Here is a 25287-nt window from a genome sequence, read left to right as displayed (position 1 = left end):
AGGTACTCTATTAATCTGATCTCTTCATGCTAAGCTCAATGAAGACTTTCCATCCACTTTCTTAGAAATTTGAAGGAAATTGGACAATTTAGACTTATAAATCTAGACAAACTCTGCCCGATTCTGTTTTGTTGTGCAAGATCTGGAAAATAAGAATTCGTTTGAGTTCAGGGATTTTTAGAAACTGAATTATCTTTGCAATAGATAATAACTAACACAGGTCAAAGAATAATAATAAAGTTATCCAAATTTAAATAACAGAGATAGATGCAACATAGCATCTGGATGCATGACATGACATATAAGCATAACAATTTACAAAATGCACTTGTTAACTTAAGGAAGGAAACTATAAATTCTTTGCCTCTATACTGATCCTGTATGAATGAATTTCTACAGTCAGATCAGATTTTCTTCTAAGGAAGATCATTGCATTGCACATGTATTCAGGCTTATACAAAAAGAACCAAAATTTTTCAAATGTCATTTTTAATGCACAGTCCTGCTGAGTTAACATTTAACTAATGTAACACTACACTTTCTTTTAAGGTCATGAATAGGTTTGAGTATTCAGGGACCAGAACTTCTGGAACTTTAGTCTAGCAAAGCAGTCATGTCTCTAATTACTTCTATCTCACGTGTTACTGCTAACTTTTCTGAACAAACGCAGGACTTCTGTAAGCCTTGACATTCCAAGGGCATCTCTGAGTTCATTCTGAAACTCTCAGCATGGCAAAAAAAATAGTCCTTAGGAAAAAATCCCAAACTTTTCTGTGCAATAAGGTTTACTTCTGATACTTGTGTTAGCAAGTAAAGTTACTGTAAGCTAAGTAATTCAATAGTAACTCTAGAACAGATAATTTCCATGGCTTTGAACATGTTCTTTTCCTTAAAAAGTCCCATTATATTGGTAAGTTTTTCTCACTTAGAATCATGCAGAAGATTTAGCAACTGTAAAATCCAATATGCAACTTTGCTGGAAAATTAAAATTTAAGTGGTCAGCATTTTTGCAGTGTGTACATGAAGACAGGTGCCAATAGAGCCACTGAAGATATCGAACCCAGACAAAGCACTATACTATATCTGTGACACTGATTTATTTTCAAGCAGTTAATTTACAGTGTTTATGTCTTCCTGGTGCTTTTACCTGGTAAAGTTTTCTGGTCCTCAGTGACTGTGGGGAATTCTTTTACCAGCTCCTCATTTCTCTCTTAAGAGTGAGCCAGCAGTTGCACTCCAAGTTCAGTTCTTGTTTTGCATGCAACTCTTCTAAGTGAAAAGACTTCAGATGCCAGCCCTCAAAGCCTGGCACATCGTCACAGCTGACTCGAATCTTGTATACATCCCCCAGATCTCCAGGCTCAACCTGCACCAAATAGCATGAGGAAGAGCATACTGTCAAGTCTGGTTCACTTAGAGAGATTTTCCCCAGTCCCCAGTGTAGAATTCCTAAATTTAACAGTAAATAATGGAAAAGCTGAGTTTGAGGCTGGGAAAAGTGTTACGATAGAATCAATGCTTTTTTTTTTCATGTATAATCATGGGTGAGATTGACTCCCTTATGAGTATTGTAAGTATGATACTCTACCTTTAGAGTGAATCAAGATCTGATCTTAAAATGAGTAAGATGTGTGCATTTAGGCTCTTTAGACAAAAGGTAACATGGAAAGTTGTGACTCTACTGGATAAAGAGAGCATTAACTTACAATTAAAGATTCTAATATCAGCAGCCAAGTGAGGTATATATTTAAAGATGATTACTATGAGCCTGGAATCACAAAATTGTTTAGGTTGGAAAAGACCTTCAAGATCAAGTCCAACTATTAACACAGCACTGCCAAGTCCATCACTAAACCATGTTTCTTAGTGGCACATCATGTTTGTAAATGGTTACTCAAACACTACCCTGGACATCCTGTCCCAGTGCTTGACAACCCCACCAGTGAAGAAGTTTTAACTAAACTCTCATTTGCTAAATGATTTGGCCTAGAACATAAAACTACTTTATAACCAATTCTTCATTAAAGGAAAGGGATATTTCTGAATAAAAATAAATCATTGCTGTTACAGAAATAACTCTGTAGGACAACACAGCCCCGTTCCCATACTACATGTAGGAAATTCAATAACTGGTTGCTGATTGTGGCTAATGATCTGCATGACATTAACCACTACATGATAAGTCTTCTGAACAGCAGGAAGAAATGGGGCAGCCATTCACTGGGCAACTACAAGAAAGACAGGATGGGAAGTGATTTTTGAGTGAAAAAACTGAAAACTAGTAATTTTTAAAGGCAACAATTATGTTTATTTTAAAAAAATATATTTTTATTCAAAAAAAATACTTAATACAGAAAATGTTGGCAGTAGCTTTGTTCTTCTCCCCTATTACTGCTTTTTTTTCCCCAATACCCATCACAACACAAGATTTGGTGACTTTCCAGGGAATAAATCCTTTGTGCATCCTGTTGCATCGCAATAAGACACTGAAATTAGCCTTACACAATTACGCCCTGGCTCTGGCAGCACCACCAGCAGATTGGCTCCTAAGACAGAGCACAGACCACCTAACAGATTCATTTATTCTGCTTCTTAGCAGAGCTCTGAATGTGACAGCCCTTCACTGCCTAAAGCTATTTCATGTGTATTTGCACAGTGAACACATTCATGTAGGGAAGTGTCAGCTGCCTTATTCTTATTAGAGAGGTATTATATTAAAAAAATGTGCTTTTGTCATTTTGGGAGAGTTGGTCACCATTATTAGCTGTTAAGCAAATAAGAAATAGTAAAATACCAGAGTATGAAGAGGACTAATTAATTGTAAATAAAGTAACCCACCCAAACCATTTTACAGGGACTTTATGAATGGTTTATGATGCAGAACTTATGAAAAGAGGCCTTCGCTAAGAAGGAATTGCACTTGATTAATTAAAAATCCCTTCCAGTCTGAATTTCTTAAGGTAAGTATTTTAACTGGTTGCCATGCCCCTCCTACACAATTTCAAGATACAGGGCATTGTTTAAGGACCAGAGAAGGACTCCTTTCTATTGCCTATATAACAGCCTTGGGTTTGCATGAACCACTCAGCTCCTGAACTGTAACTCCACAGTACTCATAAAAGACACACAGCAGTAGTTTTACACCAAAGAAGAGGGCACCAGACTTGTCCTCTCTCTAAGCCTAGTCTGCCCTGCCATGGTGCTTACAGAGCTCAAAGCTGTCCCTGACTTGGTTGCCACTCCTGCACTGTGAAAAGGGAAATACATGGGCAGAATATCACATCAAGATTTTTTCATTCATGCCGTGTATGTTGCAAAGGATATCATTAGCTGTTTTTCATTAGCTGTGGTGGACTAAGTGGATTAATTCCTCTCAAAATATGCATTCCACCTGATTAAACTTAAAGGGAATTATTTGGGTTCATTGAGAGGAGAGTGCACAGGTTCTTCACCCATCTAAACTATGGTTCTTTCACAAGCAAAAAAACCATTGCTTCTTTTTCAGAACCAGACTACTGACTTCTAAAATTATTGCCTGCAGATTTTCTTTCTCATACATGGACCCCATGGCTGTATCACACAGCTACTCTGAATGCTGTGACCAGCTTATTCCACAAAACTCTCTGTTTGGGAGTAGCAAAAGTACAGAACTCGGTTATTTTTATGTGACAGGGCAAGCTGTAATTCACATTTTACTTTGTCTTCTGCTACCCAAATTTCAATTCTCTAGGATTCTAAGTTATCATAAATACATGTGCTATAATCCTTGCAGGAAATGCACAGAAGAGATTTACAGAAAAATAATTCCAGAATACAGGACAAACTATTTAGAAGCCACAATTGTCCATTTTGTTTCCAGAATCACAATTTCAATTAATTCCCTGACTGTCTTTGAACCAGCAAGTACTAATAATCATACTGTTTCTGATCTGTGGAATGAAACACCTATTATTTTCAATTGAGTGTATTAGATGCCCTTTTTAATGGATTTGTTTTTTCCCTCACAGTTCTTGCCAGCATTAGCCTTTTTGTTCAGATCCATCATTGAATCCAGTGCTGTCATTACATCTTTCTTGTAATCCTTTTCTGAACAGTTTAATACAAGCAGTTTTTCTTTGGAATATGATATTCTTTGATCCCAAAATTGTCTTTTCCTTCCATCGATGTCTATTAATTGATGCAACATGAACTTTGAAGCAGAGACAGACATGTAATCCATCACAAAATATATATCCAGTGAATATCCTGGTTTTAAATTTGTTGAATGTTTGCAAGAGGATACTTTACCTTTTTCATTATTACAATTTCCTAATTAATTTTTTCACATTTATTTCTTCTGAATAATTTTATGTAATATTCAGAACTTGAATCTTAGCTGAGTTGGTGTGATTTGTCATATTCTAAACAACACAATATGGTTTCCATTATGTGACTGAAGGAACATGGCTCTTAAAATCAGGAGGAGCCACTGGGCTTCTGAAGATCTCAGAGACAGGTAACTGATAAAGATATTCATTCATGAGAATTTCATAACATTTTAAATCTTTTCCTTTTTGATTCACACAGGGCTTCTCAAAGACATCATGCCTAAGGTAATTAAAGCTTTGTAAATTTTACTGTTTGGGTACATATTTAAATTCAATTATTTTTCCTTTTTTTCCCTGTTAAAAAAAATCCCCCAAAAAATCACACACACACACACATACACACACCCCATGAATTATTCTAGTTAATAGGGTTTGGTCAAAGCATCCTAAAATTCAATTGGAGAGCCATCTGTCATATACTCCAGAAATCCTTCTGCTTGTTGTTTGGAGCATCATCTCATACTGTGGAAAAAACATGGATTATTGTATTATGTGATTTGAAGCTTTCTCTCACCTTTGTGGTCCTTAACACAAAATACATTCGGTATTTATTGTGTATTTACCAACAGTCCTGGTTGAAGTGCACTCTTGCTCATTTTGTACTATCTGTGCTAGTGTTTTGGACAATAGTTTTGGGGATCCTAATCTCGCCCTCTGTCCCATGTATTTTATGATCCTCTGGAGAATAGAATGTGCACAATACACTAGAACTTTCCAAAGGCATACTCTGACAACCTTACTGTGCAAGCAACCAAGAAAGAGAGATGACTGTGAGAAAGATCTGTATACTTTATAAATCTATTAATTCCATGTGAGATCAGTGATTGATTCCAATCATCACCAGACTACAAAGGGAAAAAAAATCCACCTCTTCACTGGTTTCTTGCAATGCTGCCTTCAATGCTACAACTCCTGTCAGATTTCATAACACTGGCACATTGACCTATTTTTCAATTTATTTTTTAAAACTAAGGTGTTCTAGTTAAATTCATTCTTATTTAAGCAGCTCAACTACCATACCACACATTTCTGAGACCACTGAAACCCAACTGTACCTAAGAGCATGCTGCTATTTTCTCTCTTTTAATTTATTCTTTATGCTTGCTATGTGCAATTAAACTACATCTGTTCTTTCACAGGAGTTGGTTGGACATATTTTGGATCAAATAATCATTCTGAATACGATACACATCTGTGCATATACTTGTGTGAGAACACCTGGAAAATCAGGAATTTACATGTCTTTCATCCTCAGTGTGCAATAAATGCATCTCTGAGATCAAAATTAAGCTTACTGTTTCAAAACTATGTGAGCTGCTTATAGCACATAATCTGTTGTTCTTTTTACTGCACAATATTATTAAGGATGTTTCTCTAGGACCTGGATCTTGGGGCGAGGTTAAAAGTTCATTTATTCCTGCTTGTTGGAAAGCTCAATTCACAGCTTGTCCTCCTTGTGATATCACGTTTATGCCTTCAGCTTGCTGCTACAGTGAGAGAACATAAGCAAAGCTTCTGCATTCTTCTGCATAGTCTTAGTAAGAACAAAGAAAGGGAAAGCAAAAAGAAGCTGGGTTTATTAGCTCAAGCACCTAAAGCGGTATGAGGGTCTTTATGGAGATACCTGTGAATCCCCAAATGCCCCTTTATACTAGAGCTGCTATTCTGTAAGCTGCACTGTAAGCAAAGTTGCAAAGAGATAAAATGTCATACACAGTAAATAATGCTCAAATAATACTAACTTCTCCATACAAAGCAATAAAAACAAGGACACAAATAGCTGTTAGGAAAATACAGGCACTAACCCAAAGTCTATCCAAAGTATGAACAAGCTTTCAGAAAGCTGCTGGGGTGGAAGGGTACAGTGGATAATGTGCTGTGTACACTGGTAAACTATGAGGGACAACCAAGACTGACACACAGACATACTAATTTCCCCATGTGTGATACCCAATCATTGAAACTAGGCAGCCTTAACAAGGAATACGTGCCATTTGGGAAATTACCAACACGTTGGGTGTAGCAAAGGTCTGCTTTATGCACTGATGCTTGCCAAAATTCAGTCAGCTGGCATTGCTGCTCCATAGATAGATTCTGCCTCTACTGACCTCTTCAGTTTATGTTCATGGCATAGGATAGGAAGCTTGTTTTGTTGCTCAGTGTGTTTCCTGGGTGTTTTCTGATAAGCAGCTGCTTCCTTTTCATTGAGAAATGGCATTTATCTTTTCATTTACTCCCCATAAAGTTCTCAAATTGCTTTAGCTTGTTATTTAAACTAAAAATTCAGCCTGGATCAGGTCATTACAATGAAGCTTTGACATAATTTTCTAAACCTAGTTTTGCCATTGTTTTCAGAATGTTTATTGCTGCCATTGAAAAGTCTTTCTGAGCTGTGTAAAACTGCCTTGAATTGCAAGCTGTTTCTCTCATCTTGCTGGCTAGAAGCTGTACTTCATGCCAATCAACAGAATTTGCAATGACTTAGCCTAGAAAACCAGGACAGAATTTGAAGATTTAAAAGATGCCTCCGATGAATCCTCTCAAAGCAGCAGCATGTGTGTCAGGTGTACGGGCAGTCAGGGCTGTGTTAGGGTTGATTTTATTACTGGCCTGCTATAAGCTGTTGCTTCAGAGTGAGTTCACCACACTTTGATATGCATGAATGCATTCTCCAGTGATTTGTGATTATCCAGAAAAATCCTCTGCCTGCTGGCCTGAGAGGCAGAACTATCCTGGGGAGAGTGGATACTACTTTACAAAGATGGAAGTGAAGGAAAGAAAAGCCCACTTATGCCCCTTGGGAGTGCTGCCCAATCCTTCATCTTCTGCATTCACAAATAATTGTATATTGCCTTTTGTATGAGCTTCAACTCAGGAATCTTTAGGGAATTAGAAAAAATGCAAGATGAGCTGGTGAATGCAATAAATTACACAAAAGGGTCCATGGAGCTGGCTACAGTAGAACAGGACTAGCAGTAGGAGATGACCCAAGATCTATACTTACATCATTCTGTCTTTGTAAATTATCACATCATTTTTTACCAGACAAATCAACTGTCTATATATAATGCTAGTTATGTGTACACACAAACACACACACATATATATGTATATATCTATATCTATCTCTCTCTATATATATATATCCTAGAGGGCATTGTCATGATAAGTTCTGTGTGGTACTGTATATTTCTGACTTACAATTAATTCATCAGTTGCTCCGGGGAGAAAGCACACATATCCTGGGGCTTGTGGAGAAAGCAGAAGCTCATCACTTTTGCCCTTTGAGCCGTGAATCACAAGGGTTCTTTTACACTCCTTTGGCCCTGGGGAATCTCCATCTGTTTTAACCTGCATTCTCCACTGTTGTGCTAAAACAGGAAAAATACATTTTTAGCATCAGTGCATCAATTAAACAGTTTTAGTATCAATGGTAGAGAGCAATGGATGACTTTGTTACTATCACAACAAAGAATTATATATTACCATGAGTTTACATCCCATTTAATATAAATAATTAATAATTTAAAAATCTCTTGAAGATAAGTATAACTCAGGCTTGATAAACACAAGACAACTGTTGAAGTGGGTCTGAAAACAGTTAACACCAAGGAAGCAGAAAAAAGACACTTTGCCTAGGCATGGTTTTTGCTTTCTTTGTAATAAAATAGTTACTTTAATTACAGTAATTATTTTAATAAGTTTCAGATCTTAACATTTTCTTATGTAACATGAAAAGAAAATTAACATTTTGAAAGACTTGTATGTGATCCATTTGTAAGACCTGCTGGTTAATACACAACTAGTTAAACAAAAACCTTTTTTTTTCTCAGATTTTTCTGACTTAATTTGTCATGTCCAGTCTGCTCATTTGTCAGATCAGATCACTCATTAGGGCTGAATACAAAATTCAGGAAATTTTGAAGGATGTTTGCACTGCCCTCAGCTCATGTCTTGGGCATTTTAGAGGTTGTTTTTTGGTAAGTCATCCATATTCATAACAACGTTCAAAGTCCAGTGTGCAACAGGGAAGCTGTTCCAAGTGTGGGAAAAATACAGTATCTTAGATGGACAACATAGGTTAGGAAGCTACTTAAGTGCTTGAAGGTAAATCATCCCCTGAATTCAAAGGAATGATTTGTTGAAAAGACAATTGGTCCTGCATGGCAAAAGGAATTTAACAGTGGAAGCAAATTAAAAGCTTTTGTTTAGACTGTGGCTAATACTGTGGAAATACAATCATTTGCTAATGGGATTGATATAAAAGAGAACAATTTCGTGATTGTGTGTAAGCCTGCAACATGATATGTTGATAAAATTAATTTTAGAATCATTTAATTCAGAAATAAATAGGATGTGACTTTTTCTTACAGAACTGTGTGCTTTTTTCCTACCTTTTGTTTTCCTCTGCCTGCCTAAAGATGGAAACTAGATGAAAACCTGATCTGGCTTCCTTGATTTATAATTTTCCTCTTTTTTATATTGGTTTTTTAGCTAATCCTGTTTTTCCCTTTTTTATAGAACGTGTTTCTGCATTACATCTGACTGTTCACTGACTCTTCTGGGCTCAGCTAGAAAACAGCAGGCAAATACTCCTCTCGCAGCTAGGCTTCTGAGTAACACACTAGCTGAAAGGATCCTTCCATCTGAACTCTTTTTTTAAGGTCATTTCCAGCAATGAGTCAGATGTAGCATGTAGAAGATCCACACTTTGCCTAATGAGGAACTTTTGCTGTTTGATATATATGCCAGCTTTGAATTTTATCTCCTTGTGCCAGGTTGGCATGTGGTACTCTTCAGGGTGTCACACTTGGTGAAGTCAAGCATTGTTTGAGCTTTTGCTGTTCCTGAGCACTCCAAGGGTTTATGAGGAGCTTCAAATTTTTACAAAGACTCCCAACATAGCCCTGAATCTCTTATCCTGTCTAACCATGCCCCATTTTGAAGGCTGCCCCAGGAACACAACAGAGTGGAAATTAAGATAATTTTGCAGTTCTGTAGTGGAACTTTTTTTTTTCTCTTTGTAATATCCCTCTGCTCCAGGAGAGAGCAAGCCCTAAGTTAAGACAAAGCACTAATGCATAACTGCCTGTTCCCTCCTCAGAGAGGCAGCATGTTCAGAGAACATATTTCAGGCAAGGTGATTTATTTTAATTAATATCCATTATTGTGTGTTTAATTATTATTTCAATAGGAAGGCCAAGACACCAGTTGGGAGTTTTCCAGGGAATAAATCACTGGTTACAGCTTTAAGGTCTCTTAGTGCCTGTGATTCTTTATTCTCCCACGCTTACTTTTAATGCTTCTACAGTTTGGTAAGTGAGCTAACAGACTGACTGCATTTTCTCTCAGTTCAACAAATTCATTTAACCTGCTCATGCCAGAAGAATCAGAAAATTCTTTGTCTAATATTCTATTCACTTAGGCATCTACTTGGTGAGTATGGATACACGAGACAGAAGACTGATGCTAAGTTTTTATTGTGTTCAGTGATTTCTACATCTCTTCAGGAGTGAAGCTGTGGAAATGAGATAGCTGGACTTCAGTAGGTCATTTTCTGCATTTTGTATGTGTGGCCACATTAAAACAGAGATTTTTCCCCTGATATAACTGAACTGTGTTAACTTCCTTTCAGAGTGATTAGTGTATTAGTGTGTTACTGTACTTTCATAGCTTATGTGTAAAGTTATAGCCATTTACTTTGGGACATCAATGTGGGAATCACTGAAATGAATTGTAGGGGAAAATACAGAATTCTGGGGGAAAAAGTCTCAGAATTCTCTCTTTTCTATAATGATATAACCAAGAATCTGATTCACATTACAGATATTTATACAGAGATATGTTAGAATTAGGGATCATTTCTTGACTTTCAGAAATTAAATGGAATCAGTCATAACAATTTCTTGCCAGAAATTCTTTTAACCACTAGTCTGGAACCTGAGAGTTCCTTCAGTGAAACTATGAAAATCAAACCTGCAATGACTTCTGTACATAGAAGTCTGGATATGGCAAAACCTGAAGTCAACATTTCATAATATAATTCAGAAAGCTGAAAAAGGAAGGCTTATTTTCTGGATTTTTTAAAATATGAGTAAATTATGTGTTTTTAAAGGATTGCCAAAACTGTTTTTACAGTATACTATTTCAGGTCTTTTTTCACTCTGGTGTTTTTTGGTCAGACCTAGAAAGAAATTCACACTTTTCAAGACGTAGGAGTAGGTTGCTTATTTCCTGAAGATTGTAGAAATTTGTGTTCCTTAAGGCAGAGCAGTCAGTCTGCTTAATTCTTTTTCTTAGGGATTTCCACCTCCATCTGGCAAAGCAAACACACAGTTGTTGCTTTATAGAAGCAGGTCCATTCCATTTAAAATTTGGGAATTCTGTTATTATTCTTAGTCCATTATCAAGTACTTGCAAGGAAGGGAATAATTAAAAAAAAAAATTAGTCACAGCAGAATTTACTGGATATTTTCCCTTTTCATATGAACTTTCTTAATACCAAAAAAACCTGCCTTAATAGCAAAAACCTTGCACAACACAAGAAGAGCCAACACAGAAATATCTATTAACTGAACTCTGCTATTGTTATTTATAAATTAATACTTTATTTACCACCCACAAAAACCCACAAAACCTCAGGACACCCTACAGGAATCACATTAGATCCTTTTAGCCTACTGCAGTGAGGATATCATTGGAACATATTGTGTCTTTTCTCCTTGCCTTGAGAGAAAATTCTTTGGTATGTGCTATTAAGATACTTCATCTATTTTGAGGCAGAAAAGGAAAATAAATAGAGAAAACAGAAGGAAAAAGTAGTAAAATACCCCTACCATGTAGGAAACTTATAGAGAGCGACATAAAGTCCTGTTCAAATCAACTTCAAATCCCTCAAATCAACTTCATCAAACATACAAGGAGGAATCAGAGGCATAAAAATCTATTCCTATGCCTGATTTGCCAGAGCCTCTCTGTAATGTACAAATGTACAAAGGTTACTGAGAAAACTTGGTATGGGCAGACTGCATTTTGGCAGAATTCATAACCAGCAGCAGCAGTCACAGGGATATGGGATTTATGCTTCATTAAAGCTGGCATAATGCTAACCTGGCTGAAAAAAGACAAAGAGCCCTCAAGTAACCTACCCAGCAATGATGAGTTTCAAGTCAAGTTTCCTCTTTGGCTAGGTGGTTGAACAGGCTACTAGCCTCATCCAAAGTGAATGAGATTTCTGACCTTCAGTGTGATTTATAAAATATTTTGTTCTGCAACCGGTGCCTTAGACCTGACCTAAGCACATTGATCTTATCCTGAAAATCAGCAAACACAGAATTGTGCGAATCAGCTTTTTATGACTTTCCCTGAAGCTCATTTGAAGAGTGCAGCTCATACAGAATATGACCACATGAGTGCCTAAAACAGTGGCTCCCTAACATCAGAACTTCCACTTGCCTCTTATTCAGTAAACATACGTTACATGGAAAGTTTTCACCTCCACTCTGAAGGGGATTGCTTATCACTATTCTACCACGTAAATCTTCACTGCTACAGGTGCTGGGAGAATCTAAGGGAATTATTTTTTCTCCTAGGACTCTGCATGTCTGGAATGTTCTCTTACCAGCTCTGACATTGGTACTGTGTCATGATAGAATGACACAGAGCTGACTACAGGATATCTTTCCAAACCACTTGTGATTGTTACCCTCCTGTAAAGCTCAGTCATGCAAGGTCTATGAGATCACTAATATGATAGCACAAATTAAACTGTGAAAAATCAGTCCTGATCATCCTCTTTTTCACATAAGGCATGAAAGTCCTGTCTCTAACCTATCTCAGTTCCCCACTGGAATGAGCCCACAGGTAAAACAAAGATGGATGAAGGGCAGCTCAAGCTAAGGCGTCATATAGCTAACTGACAGATAACTTCCTAAAAATAATCTTCTCTTTTGTAACTTCTTTTTTCAGACGCTCTGATCTCAACAACCTCTGGGTCCTCCTAGACATCTAGACAGTGAAATGGTTCAAAAGCTGGTTAAGAATAAGCCACTCCTTCCTCCTCATAATCAATATATTGAGTCGGATCACCCTTGACTCTCACAGGCACTGAGCAGCCTGTGAATCTGTGCCTGATTACTATAACATAATGAAGCATGAAGCTCTGCTGGGAAAAATTTTGAAATGGTGGTAAAATATAGTCTACTTTCTGAACATAAGGTGAAACAGATATTATGGTTGTCTCTCAGAATTGTGCACTTAGCAAAATGCAGAATCCAATTCAAGTCACTCATGAAAATCAACTTTCTGTGTGAGAAAGTCTTTACTTACTTCAGTTCATCAGTCTCTTCTTGTCAAAGTTATGATTTTGTGGAATAATAAAGGTGTTTGATTGAATACAAATTATTCCATTTTCTGGAATTAGAAACTGGAATTAGATTGAGAGACTAGGGCTCATCCTACAGTAAGCAAGTCACTGTTTTAAGAGACAAATGTAAACACTACTTTTTTCAGTTTAGTTTTTTCCCATAAAATTCCCAGACACAGTTGCGCGGAATAGCCATTTACAGTTAAATGTTCATAAAAAATGTGTGTGTCAGTCTGTTCCTCGTTTCTGGTTAGAAAGAAACATGGAGATGGTATCTCAAATTTTAAACACTTGGGAGGAACTAGTGCATCACAGGGATGAGATTGTCTTTGTAGGTATGAAAACAGCAAGCTGAGTGGGGAGCCTTTTATTAATATCTTTTTATTAATTCAAGCAGATTTAGCCAACTGAATGCATATACTACATTTAGCTTCACTGGAGGATTTGGAATTTAAGCTTGCATTATTTCTGGCAAGAGTTATTTCAAAGGCTACTTTGGAATTTTGACCTGAAAATTTTTCCACTGACACTTCACAACACATTTTTCAACTTGCTGATGTTTGCTAGTGGACCTGTCCCCAAGTATTAAATGACAATGACATTGGGGTAAACAAAACTACACTTGAATCTCTTCTCAGAGGAATTCCTGGTTGATTTTAGGACAGAGTAGTAGAAATAGGAAGAAAACCAGAAATGGTTGATGTTTTTCTCAACTGCTTATAAAGGTCTGTCTAGTCCTTTCTGTAGACTGTTGCCAGCCAACTTGTCATTTTCTCTTGCAGCTGATATACAAGACAACACATATACAAATGAGGTCACTTGCTCACATATTTCTCACTATACTGATTTAAATTCAAACAGCAAAAACTGTGGTGTAGAAAACAATGGTTGGAAAACAGCTCTTACCTTTAAGGAATGCCTTCATTGAACTGCCATCCTCTAAAAGATGAACAAGAAATGTAATTGTGAGCTAGCTTTATTATCACTTTTTCTTAAGCTACAGTCTTACCTGGAAGGGTTCTTCGGAAATAACTAGGCATTATATAACATATACTTTAGTGTTATGACAAATTTTCTTTAACAAAATACTGACTATTGGCAGTTAACTCCCTCTCAGTCTTCCCATCATCTTGATATTCATCTAACCATCATTCATTACAAAAACAAAAATAATGAGATAATAAAAATTATTAGTATATTATATATCATCTGACCATTACCTTTTGTCTCCAATAGTATTTTTTATAGTTCTTTTATCAAATAACCTTGAAACTACTTCCAAGACCAAATTTTCTTTTATACCTTCATCACAGTTGGCCTTACTCACATAAAAAAATTTTGGTTCAATTTGCTCCAGGCAAATTTCATGGTAGCTGTACGAAGTACTGTAGTATATTATAGTGTACTCCAGTACATTATATGAAATACTAATTATTTACTGGTTCAGAGACTCAGGTGTAAATGTAAGGGAATTATTAACCTGCAGTGGTTAGTTATATTCACTGTACTTAAAATTATGTATAAAACCTGCAGTTCTGGAAGTTTCTAAAACTTTTGCAGGTCTGCAGCAACAAACTGAACTTCTGTTCTTACTTTACTTTTCTTTTATACTGATGAATTTAAGGAGTTTTTCTGCAATTTCATTTCACTGCAAACATACATTCATACTCCTTCAGTTAAACTCCCTTGTTCACATATTATTTCCCAATCTTCAACAACCTCACTTATTTAAAAATAAATAAATATGTGCTCGCTATCAGCTTCTGTTCTATTGACTCCATGTTGATGTTGTATTTGTTTAAACGCAAGGATCCATAACACATTTCATTTCTTGTATGTAACTAAACCCTATGAATAAATCTCTTATGCATGAAGTCTAAACTCCACTGTATTTCAACTCTTGCTGCAATAAATAACTTGATTAACTTTTGAGACCTTCTCCTCATTCCATCCTAAGAAACAAAAGATCACTAGCAGTTTCTAAAAGTAAAAACCAAATTCTGATGAAAACTGGAGCCAGGATTCGAGGTGCAGCCTCACCAGTGCCACGTACAGGGGGGCAATCACTGCCTTGGTCCTGTTGGCCACACTATTGCTGATCCAAGCCAGGATGCCATTGGCCTTCTTGGCCACCTGGGCACAGGTTGGCTTGTGTTCAGCCAGTTGTTGACCAGAGCTCCCAGATCCTTTTCCACCAGGCAGTTTTCCAGCCACTCATCCCCAAGTCTGTAGCACTGCATGGGGCTGTTGAGACCCAGGTGCATCTCCCTCTGTACCCTTGTGTGGATCACATCCAGCCCAATAGATTTACTCGGATATGTCTAAGTGCTGCAGCAGGTTGCTGACTATTTCCCCTTGGATTGTGGGGAATTCCTTCTGCTTCCCACCCCTTTCTTCTTGCTCAGGGGTCTGCTATTACTGTTAAAGACTGAGGGGAAGAACGCATTAGGTGGCTCAGCCTTTCCTTCATCCAGTGGGTATCTTCCCTACTTGGCTACCTCACCAGCTGTGTCAGGTTCTCTTCCACCAGCTCCAGGAACCTCCTAAACTCCTTCTCTGCTGTATTGTATTTGCAGTCCCTCATGAGACCAACGGTTGGTGACTTCTTCCAGCTGCTCACTTCATCTGCCTCTTCTTCCTGGCTGGCTGGTCTGTAACAGACCTAGACCCTTCCATGACAACACCGGCCTTACTGGCCTTCCCCCTGATTCTTACCCGTAAACACCCAACTCTATCATCACCATCATCAAGCTCTAGACAATCAAGAAACACCTTTAAAAACAGGTCTACCCCACCTCCTCTCCTTCCTTCCCTCTCCCTGATGAAGAGTTTATAGTCATCCATGGCAGCACTTCAACTGTGCAAGTCATCCCACCATATTTTCGTGATGGCAACTACGTCATTTCAGATCTTTATACACAACACTTCTTAAAAGATTGAGAACAGAAAGCTTATTTAATTTCACATGGTCACTGTAAAATTTAGATTAAAAAAAAAGATCAATGCACCTTTCCTTTTACACAATGTTTGGCTTGGGGCTTCTCTTCATTTGGCTATGATTCCCTCCCATGCCAATACAGGAATTTTTTTCCTTGTCTTCAATTGTAAAATTTTGCATCACTTGTATGTTGAAAAACCTGGAGCATTGCTCAAACATCTAGGTTGTGTGCACATAGCTGCTCTAAAATTTTTTCATTATGTTGCTGGCAGGTAACAAATTTTTTTTCTCCATGAATGACATACCTATTACAAGGAAATACAACCTCCTGAGCATCCTCTCCTTTATGTTTGATGACAATCTTATCCAGAAACCATCCACACTTCTGACAAAATGACAAAAGTTTATCATGTGAAATTATACTTTTTTAAAAATAAATTTTAAGAAAAAAGGCCCAGATTATCTTTTTCCAGCAGAAACAGAGATCATATTAAGACAGATCTCATCTAAATAAATAAGATATATTAACAGAATGAGAGCTTTATTATTTTTTGTCTTTTATAGGAGATGTAATTCTTGTCTGCCTTAGCTTGTTTTAATTTTAAGAGGGGTGGGTTTTTCCCTTGGAGAAAAATACATGCATACATCTCTGAACTGTCAACACCATTCACATCCCAGCCTACATCTTTTGATTCCCTGTAATCAGGCACAAAGATGCTGGGACAAATCTGTTTATGCCAATAATCAAGATTTATGTGAAAGCTGGAAATTTTGGTCCTCTGTGAGTGAACGCCTTATTGCATATATAAAAATATTAATTAAAAAATCTTTAAAACTTATGCTCTCATGTGCAGATGGAGTGGGGCTGCAGCATTGGAGGGGCTTTGCATGTCTTGGTGCCAGTAACTGGCAAAACTGAGGATCCAAGGATCCAGGGCCAGCAACCAGATTGACTGCCAAAGGCCAGCTACTGGAGGCCTTCTACATCCATACTGTAAAAGTATGAATGTAATTTTATATTTGACACTGATGGACTGTTGTTCTGATCAGCTGGAGAGGGTAACAGGGCCACTTGTACTGCTTGTGTACATGCTGAGTTCCTGTCTGTGTTGATCTGCATGGCCAGCCATGTGCACACACGTATGTATAAATGTGTTTGTGTGCATGTCTACTGGGAGCACACACTCAGCCTTGCTACTATGAGAGCATCAGGCATGGGGCTGTGCATCTCACATCTGCTGGGCTACTGAATTTATCTCCTCCCTAACTGCAGTAACCACTGGCACACCAATACCGATATTTTAGATCTCTTCCAATGACCATCCTAGTGATTGGTCGGGTTGTCCTGCGACGCCCTTCTCAAACATCCTGTTCTCACTGTGCCTGCACCACTCACAGTTTGCCATGTTGCTTACGAGGTTTTGCCAGCTCATACTGTTACTTATCAGCACATTGCAGCAAAACAGCATGGGGGATGTTTTGGTCAGAAGCAAACAATCATCCTATTTACTCTCATGCTTTGCCTCCTTGGCTGCATCTGAGTCTGGAAGTCCCTAGAAGGCAGCAGTTTCTGTCACATAGGAAGGGCATCCCCAGGTAGTCCGTGGAGCAAACCCTGTTCTCTAGTACAAAATCCTTTACCTTCCTCATTCACCTTCCCTCCTCCGTCTCAACCCTCAAAAGGTTGAGTCTCTCCTGATTCACCATCCTTTTCCAGCTCTTAACCCCTCAGTCACCTCAGGCTAGGTTCATGTAGAGCTACAGTCCAAAAGAGGTCTGTGAGATCTGTCTGTGCTGAGTACAATGAACAGCCTTCTGAATTACCAAGGCATATATTTTGTTACAGATAGAATTTAATCCATTGTCCTGTTTAGGCAGTTCTTTAAACCCACAGATTTGAACTCCAGTGTCTCCACCTTGAGATAGCTGAATTGGGTTACAGGTTTGTAATGCTGATCCTGCTGATCCACACTTCCTATTAAAGGAGAGATGAGGGAAGAGAACATGGTATGGTGCTGTGGGGAATAGAGGGAAGGTGGTCTCCACCACAGTGCCTTTTGTGTTATGTCTTGGGTTACTACAAAGTGAAGCTCTCAGGTGTACAATCATCCATATTGCTGAGGGCAGCAAACTCTATGGAACTACAGATACAGGAAACAACCATTCCAAGACTGCACCGCTCTGGCTATTTCTCTAATAGCCACAAGGCTGCTCAGAGCCTTAGACAGTACAGTCAGTCTGCAAGATGGGTGCTGCTTGGGGCCATTTCAGAACAGAGTAGGGTAAAAGGGCTTTTCAAATCTTCTATCAGTGGAGCCCTGAACTGCCTTAAAAATCCTTCTCTTCACTTAGCTTCTTCCTAGATATTAATCTGCAAACATATTTGCAATTTTTACATCTTTGGTGCTTTTAAATGCTAGCTTTCTATTCATTTACATCATTCCAGAGATGCACATTTTTTCAAGGGCCTATACCCAAAATTCATCTCATAACCAAATTCTTTTTTTCTGAAAACCTGCAAGCTGAATGCAATGTCACTCACTGGAACAGCTCTACGTTGACTTGCACAGATCAAATATATAATAAAATCTTCTACAATTGCCCGAAGCAGCAAGGACATTGTGCTATAGCTACTCAAATTTTGTCAGGTAGCAAATCAGCTCCTGAATATCTTTAATTCCACCCTGGATAGTTTTCACTGTTTGTCTAAAGAAAGATTGTCTTACCAGTGTGAGCCACACTTCTGAATGTTTTCTACATGCAAATAAATCATGCTTTCTTATAAATAATCTTGAAAACAAAGAGTGGAATGACAATATATGACATTAAACTCATGCCCTTTTTCCTGCCCATTACCACAGTTTTTCATCATCTCAGCACAGGGATCAACCTGCAGGAAGACTTTTTATCACTGCAAGACCTTCTGTCACATTTTCTATGAAGGATGCAATATAAACAAAATGCATGTGGTTTAAAAAGGACTTGAAAACAGACTGGTCTCTAGGAAGTTAAATCCTACCTGGACCAGCTCCATCGTGGCTAATCAGAACTTTCTCCAAGTCTCCCAGTGAGACAGCCTTCATGCAGAAAATATCCATCTGTGGAATCATACAAGGAAAATTATAAAAGTCTTAAACATAGCTATTTCTTTGACTCTAACAGTATAGAAAAGCATTTTTTCTCTCTTTTTTCTTTTTCCAGAATGAATATAGTCATTTTGTATTGGTCCTGGCCAGACACTGAGGATCTTTTAAAACTTTCTACAGTGAATAACACCTGAAATTTACTGCACATAGTCAGCGCCAATACCTTTGGCATGACACAATGATCAGTTTCCAATGATTATTTGGGTGGGTCTATATCATATTTTCTATCCCTATCTGCCTCACCAGGACTGGAAAACAGACTTAGGAATGCAGATTTAGAACTTGATTCTAAAGTTCACAGTGATCTGTTCAGGACAACGTAAATGCTATTGTCACCATTTTATCTGTATGTGCAATACAAATAACCAAGAATACCCAAATTCTAATATCTAAAGCTCTTAGCAAATGGTTGATCAAGCAGATAGAAATTATCCCTATGATGCAATTATGTAAGCAATATTGAATAAGAGAAATGGTAAATGCTTGAATAAACTTTGTAAATAAAAAGATATTTATATTTGTTGAAACAGTTTTCTAGCCATAATTTACTCTTATTGATCAGAAGCAGTTTTTACTTCACCTGTCCATGTTGAAATTTAACATTATTATTCTTAGATCTATGAAGCTTCCTTTTGCCAGCATCTCCTCTTGTCCCAATTTGGTTGATATAAACATTGGAATCTGTTTCAGCATCCAGTTTAGCTCCTGTGTATACATGGACCTAATACACCAACACTAAAAGAAGAAAAAACTTGAGATTATCCTTGCAGTTTGCACAAGATTCAAAAGTTTCCTCATCAAAATTTGCCAGAGCACTGTACTGATTTTCAAGTTTCCAAGTAGCAACAGCTATCCATGAATTTGTCACTTCTAGGTTCAAATATTTTAATTGTCTTCACAAAAATACGAAAACATCAGGATTTAGAAAAACCACATTATGTTGGGCAAAGCAGCTCATCAAGCAAGCGCTCAGTTTTCTTCTCTTACTGCCCATTGTCTATTCATGATTTCAGGACCTAATTCACAGAGTTTCTTTGCAATTTATCTGGAGACCACCTATCTATGTCTAGTCATCATCTGAAATAAAAGCTACTTTTCACTGGTACCAAAGCACTTTCAACCTCCAGATTTGTGCAAAACAATTATCTGGATTGTGGACCCTCATTTCATCTTAAAAGAGGAATAACAATCACAAATCCTAGGGGTTTTAGATTTTCACTTCACATACAAAGGTGGGCAAGCAGATGAACAGCTCCCACACCTATAAAAAATGAACAGTCATCTTGCTTTTGAAGGTTTCAACATCTGTCACTAGTGAATGAGAGCACTTTCAAAAACAACTCTCAATTAAAATATATTTACAACTTTTTAATGCATCTCCTTATAGTCTAGAGCAAAGTCTTACATACAAAAAATACATATGTCTTCAAAGAATTCTGGAATATAATTTAGAATTACTGTATTAGCATGTTCTATACAACACTAATATTGTTTTTATAACTATCCAGATGTGCAAATTTATTTTTAACAATTATTTGCAGTGATCATATACTATTATATTTCATTTCAGTTTTTCTCTCTGTTATTATTAAAAAATAATAATTCCTGTTTACATTTTAATGGCACTTTTTCCATGCAATGTTTCTATTCTAATCACAGCTGCCCACTTCTGCTGCTATGTAGTAGAGCACAGAGAAGATTACTGTTTCATTTATGTGTAATTTTGACAGTTCTTGGGAGTGAAGAAAGGTAATAGAAGTCCTAACAAACACAATTAGTTCCTTTTAAGAAGGAACGAAGATAAAAACAGAATATGATAACAAAATGCTTGAAACTGGACAATGCTCTACAAAAACTAGTTAAAGTACTGTTGCCCTTAAACTGCCAAGTAGCTACTAGAATCTGATACCTCCATAATTTTTTTATTCACTGGGTCCTAAGTCAGCTTATAAAACTCAAACATTGTGTCATCCAGCATCACTGATGAGCAGCTATTTCTGATTCCCAGTGGAGAGGTAGCAAAATTGTGCTGCAAATACTTGAGAGAAAAAAATAGCCCCATACGTATTAAAAGATAGGAGAAATGTTGATGGATAGACTCTATGCTTAACCAAATTAGGGTATTTCTTTTAATCTGTGTAAAATTATCCTAAAACACAGTGTCTCCAATTCTTTATCACTGTTACAACTAGGACTCTAAATAGGAGTGGTGTTCCTTGCCTAATTTTATTATTTTCTGTAATCCCAAGCATTCACTGCAGCTCTCACATCCATGCATTAATGTATCAACACTGCCTGTGATGTATAGTTGACCTCACTAACACACACACCCCTTCAAAAGTTTGGCAGAGCCTTATAAAAATTGGTTTCAAGGTTTTGAACATTAAAAAATCATGCTAAAACAAATTGTAGATATGAATAGCAAGTAGCAAAGATAAATTGACTTGATAATTAGCATAATTGAGCTATATATCCAAATTACATTTTATATCATAGCTGTTAATATAATCATAGCTGGCCAAAGGGCAGAGGATAAGGGCTGGCAGCAAACTATGACAGCAAATGTGCAACAAAGCAAAAAGCCACACTGATCATGAATGGGCAAAATTTTTAGGAGTGTGGAGAGGTTACATTTTGAAAAAAACCCTAAAAATTGTAATAATCTGTGACCATAAATTTTAGTAACCAGACTATACTACCCATGAAGCAAGATGCTGCAGGTAGTAGAAGAAGCGACATATTGACATGAAATCTCCTCCACACTTTTACATTCTTACTTGCATTCTTAGTTTTGAAAATGCAAAATACCTATAGGAGGAAAGGAAAAGGTATAGACTGTTTATGTTATGGCTATTTACATACAAAGACTGGTATCTGTATTACTTAAAACTGCAAGTAATTTCCATGATCAAAAATAAAAATAATTTAAGTAACTATAAGCACAATTTTAAAGAATATTCAAGGCTTTTTTTTTTTTTTAAGAAACTGTTTAACAATAAATGTTTAAAAAAACACAATACCAACAAGTCCTTTCATTATGGAGGAAGGATACACAAGAAGAGAACAAGAGGTAATTATAACACAACACAAAGATATTAACAGATAAATAAATTACAGTTCATTTTGTAGCACTGTACATCTCTGTGGTAACCAGAGAGATGATAATGATCTAATTATTAAATACAGCTTTCTTTTGCTACCAGCCTAAATAAATCAGTCTGAAGTAGACAGCATGCCCATCCTGAAATGTAAAAGCCTGGAAAATATCTTCCATAGTTTCTTGTGTCTATACATCTCTCACCATCTGTAAAATGTTAGGTCTGACATTTATTTAAGCTACACAATCTGCATTATTTATACAGGAACTTTTTTAACAAAATAGACCAGCTTGTGCTCTAAATTTTTCTACAAATATAAGCTACTACAATACAGGCTATTATCTTAGGATAATAAAAGGAATGTTTATACCCCTTAACTTGAGTATATGTATTTCATAGGAATCACACAAAAAATTAAGCAAGTAAAATATTGTCCAAAACACACATGCTTAATTACAGCATGGTGAACGTGGCCACTATGGTGAAATGCCTGCACATACAAATAAGTATTCACTAAATAGATTGTGGACATTAAGCTTTTTCTGTGCAAATGGAAACCTAGGCACAGGCCAGCCTGATAGGATGCACATTTTTCAAATTTTATCATATAGTTCCTCTAGATTGCATAACAGCTACAAAAGGTGCTAGTGCTAATGGCTCCTGAGCTGTAGATTGCTTAAAACTAAGAACAGGAGCGATGGTGCCACTCTGTAACAGATAAGGCAAGGTACCCCAATTGTTTGATGGGACAATATGACCAAATCTGGAGGACAAACCTACCCATTGAATGTACTGCTGAGACAAAAAGACTCACCATACGTGAGTTTTTTCCATTTGTATTTTTCTATATATTGTTGACAAAACATGGTTTGTTGTGTAGAAAGTAAAATGATCCTAGAAAACGTGTTCGGCCTCTGTGACTGTGGTTTCATTTCTTTTGAGTAACTGACCTATTCTAAGGCCCCTGCTGCAGGCCCATCTGCAATGGAGACTTCCTTCACTGCAGGAAGAAAAAGCTATACCAAAACTCTGAAAATCAGAGCTGTATAGCCCGATCCCTTATTCTGTAAAAGTAATTTCATTTTACTGTATGCTGATTCAGTGAAACTACACCAGCTGAAAAATGGCATGACAAAAAACTCAGAGAGAATTAATTAATAGGGGGGGGGGCAAAAAAAGTTGAAAATTACTTCATAAAGCCAACCACTCAACAGAAGTCAGGAAACAGTTTCAGCATTGTGAGGGACCTGTGAGACTCACATCTAGGCATCTTTCCAATGTGGAGCACATCAAAGTAATAGAAGAAATGTCTTGGAAATCACAGTAACTTTGATAAAGGATATAAGAGGATTAATTAATACAGAATAGCAGGGAAAAAAATCTCAGCTAGAACTCAGTAAAAAAGAAATTGACCTTTCAGAAAATAAGTGATTGAAATCTTCAAATTGCTCACAGGGTAACCTTAGATATGCTCTATAAACCAAACAGAAAAATGTGCAACATGGATGCATGGAGGAAACATTTGAAAAAGGGGAGGTAAAGTGTTTTCAGACAGAGGTGAGGAGTTTCTAAAAGGCAGATTTTAAAGCATTATAATAACTGTGCCAAGAAGTGACAGAACCAAATATATAAAAAATACTGTGGGGGTCACACGAGCAGTCAAGTGTACCAGTACCAAATTTCTAGTTGCCCAGTCTATAAAAATGCTATCTCCTGAGATACTATCATGAGGCTTCAGGTGTTTTTTAAATCCCAACTCCAGGTTCTGGCATCCGTTGATAACATAAGAAATTAACTACCTTGGACTAAAGAGAGAGAGAAAGGAAGTTCTCCTGGTTATGAAGAAGAGGTAACCTAAGGGCATATTAAGGGCAATAGAATGTGAGTTAGAGAACCCTTTTTTCCGGATTTCCCATTCTGGGCACTTGAATCAGGGCTTCCAATACAGAAAGTTGAAATATGCATGAGCCTTCACCAATGACAAGAGATAGTTTGGTCCCAGTTTGCAGGCACAGCATATAATTATTAATTCCTTTTGAAGATGTACAGAACTCAGTGACTTATGACACTTGCCTTTGGAAAATATAACCAGTAAACAAGCACCTTCAGTTGCTTTGCATTAAAGATTAAGTTAATATTTTGATATGTTTTGGAAGAAAACAAACCTGATAGAATTAAAGATGAATTTATTGTTGAGAATATGAAAACAAAAGCTTTCACGGCAGAAACACGGGTCCCTTTCTGCTGACTTAGGACAATCTTCTGTCCCATTGCCAGCTCTTTTCAAAGTAATTCTACTAAAAGAAAAGTACAGCCATTATTTGAGAATTTTAGTTAAGAGCAAATGAATTGAAGATCCTCAGCTGTCTGTGCTTAATGACACTGGTTTGCCTACCACAGAATCCCCCCATTGGCTCTCCTTCCTTCTTTCTGATGTGCAGCATGGAGTGGTTTTAGAGCAAAGAACTAGGTTCTTCTTGGATGAAACTACACCAGATAAAACATTCCATGAACACAATGATGACAATCTTGACACAAACTGGCAGTCAGTCTGTGGGAACAGACGAGAACAAGTCTGGAGTAACTTCCCTCTAAACTCCCATGAAGAGGACACCGGACACTTAACTGAGTTTTTAGCACTAAGCGCTTCACTAAGCAAATCCACTCCCACCAGGCTGCCAGTGTAAACAGACAAACTGGCCAAAGAGCACAAAACCTGGAGATGTTAAATGATACACAACATTAAAATTGTCCAACTGTTACTATTCAGTTCTCCCTTTATGCTGGTGTACGAAGATCACAGAATGGTATTGCACAGTACTGCTCCAGGTTCTGCCTTTTTTCCATATAACATGCCCACTTGAATTAAATGGTCATTTTGGCTCGATCAGTCAAACAGGAATGTTGTACCTCAGGTTTTATCACTTCGTATTTACTACCTGGGTTTCACAAAGGGTGTTTGGCATTTTGCCATGACAGAAAGGTAAAGATTCGGGTTAGTGCAGTGCTAAGGGTAAAAGAGAAAAAATTCTTAATGGCTGACACTGGTTAAGAGGGACTATCTTCCTCAGAAGTGGTGCATATATTAATTTAGAAGATACAAATATAAAAACAATATCAGGTTAGGACATTTCAGTTAGAATTACAGTTCTCACTGTAATCTCTACTAAATGCTATCTAATCTCCACTAGTACTATTTGGAGCAATAGTCTAAAATATGTATTCTTCATGACATACAAGAAAATTATCAGTTTTCAAAAAACACACTTGCTAATGAATTTTACAATAAAGAAGAGAAGCTTGACTATTTACCTATGTAGTTGGTGCCTCCCGAGTGATAAAACAGGAATAAAAATTTTGTAGTGATAATAC

This window comes from Corvus brachyrhynchos, unplaced genomic scaffold (genome assembly GCF_000691975.1).
Source record: "Corvus brachyrhynchos isolate BGI_N302 unplaced genomic scaffold, ASM69197v1 scaffold60, whole genome shotgun sequence".
Classification (NCBI taxonomy): domain Eukaryota; kingdom Metazoa; phylum Chordata; class Aves; order Passeriformes; family Corvidae; genus Corvus; species Corvus brachyrhynchos.
The sequence above is the reverse complement of the archived record's forward strand: the minus strand, read 5'-3'. Positions refer to the sequence as shown.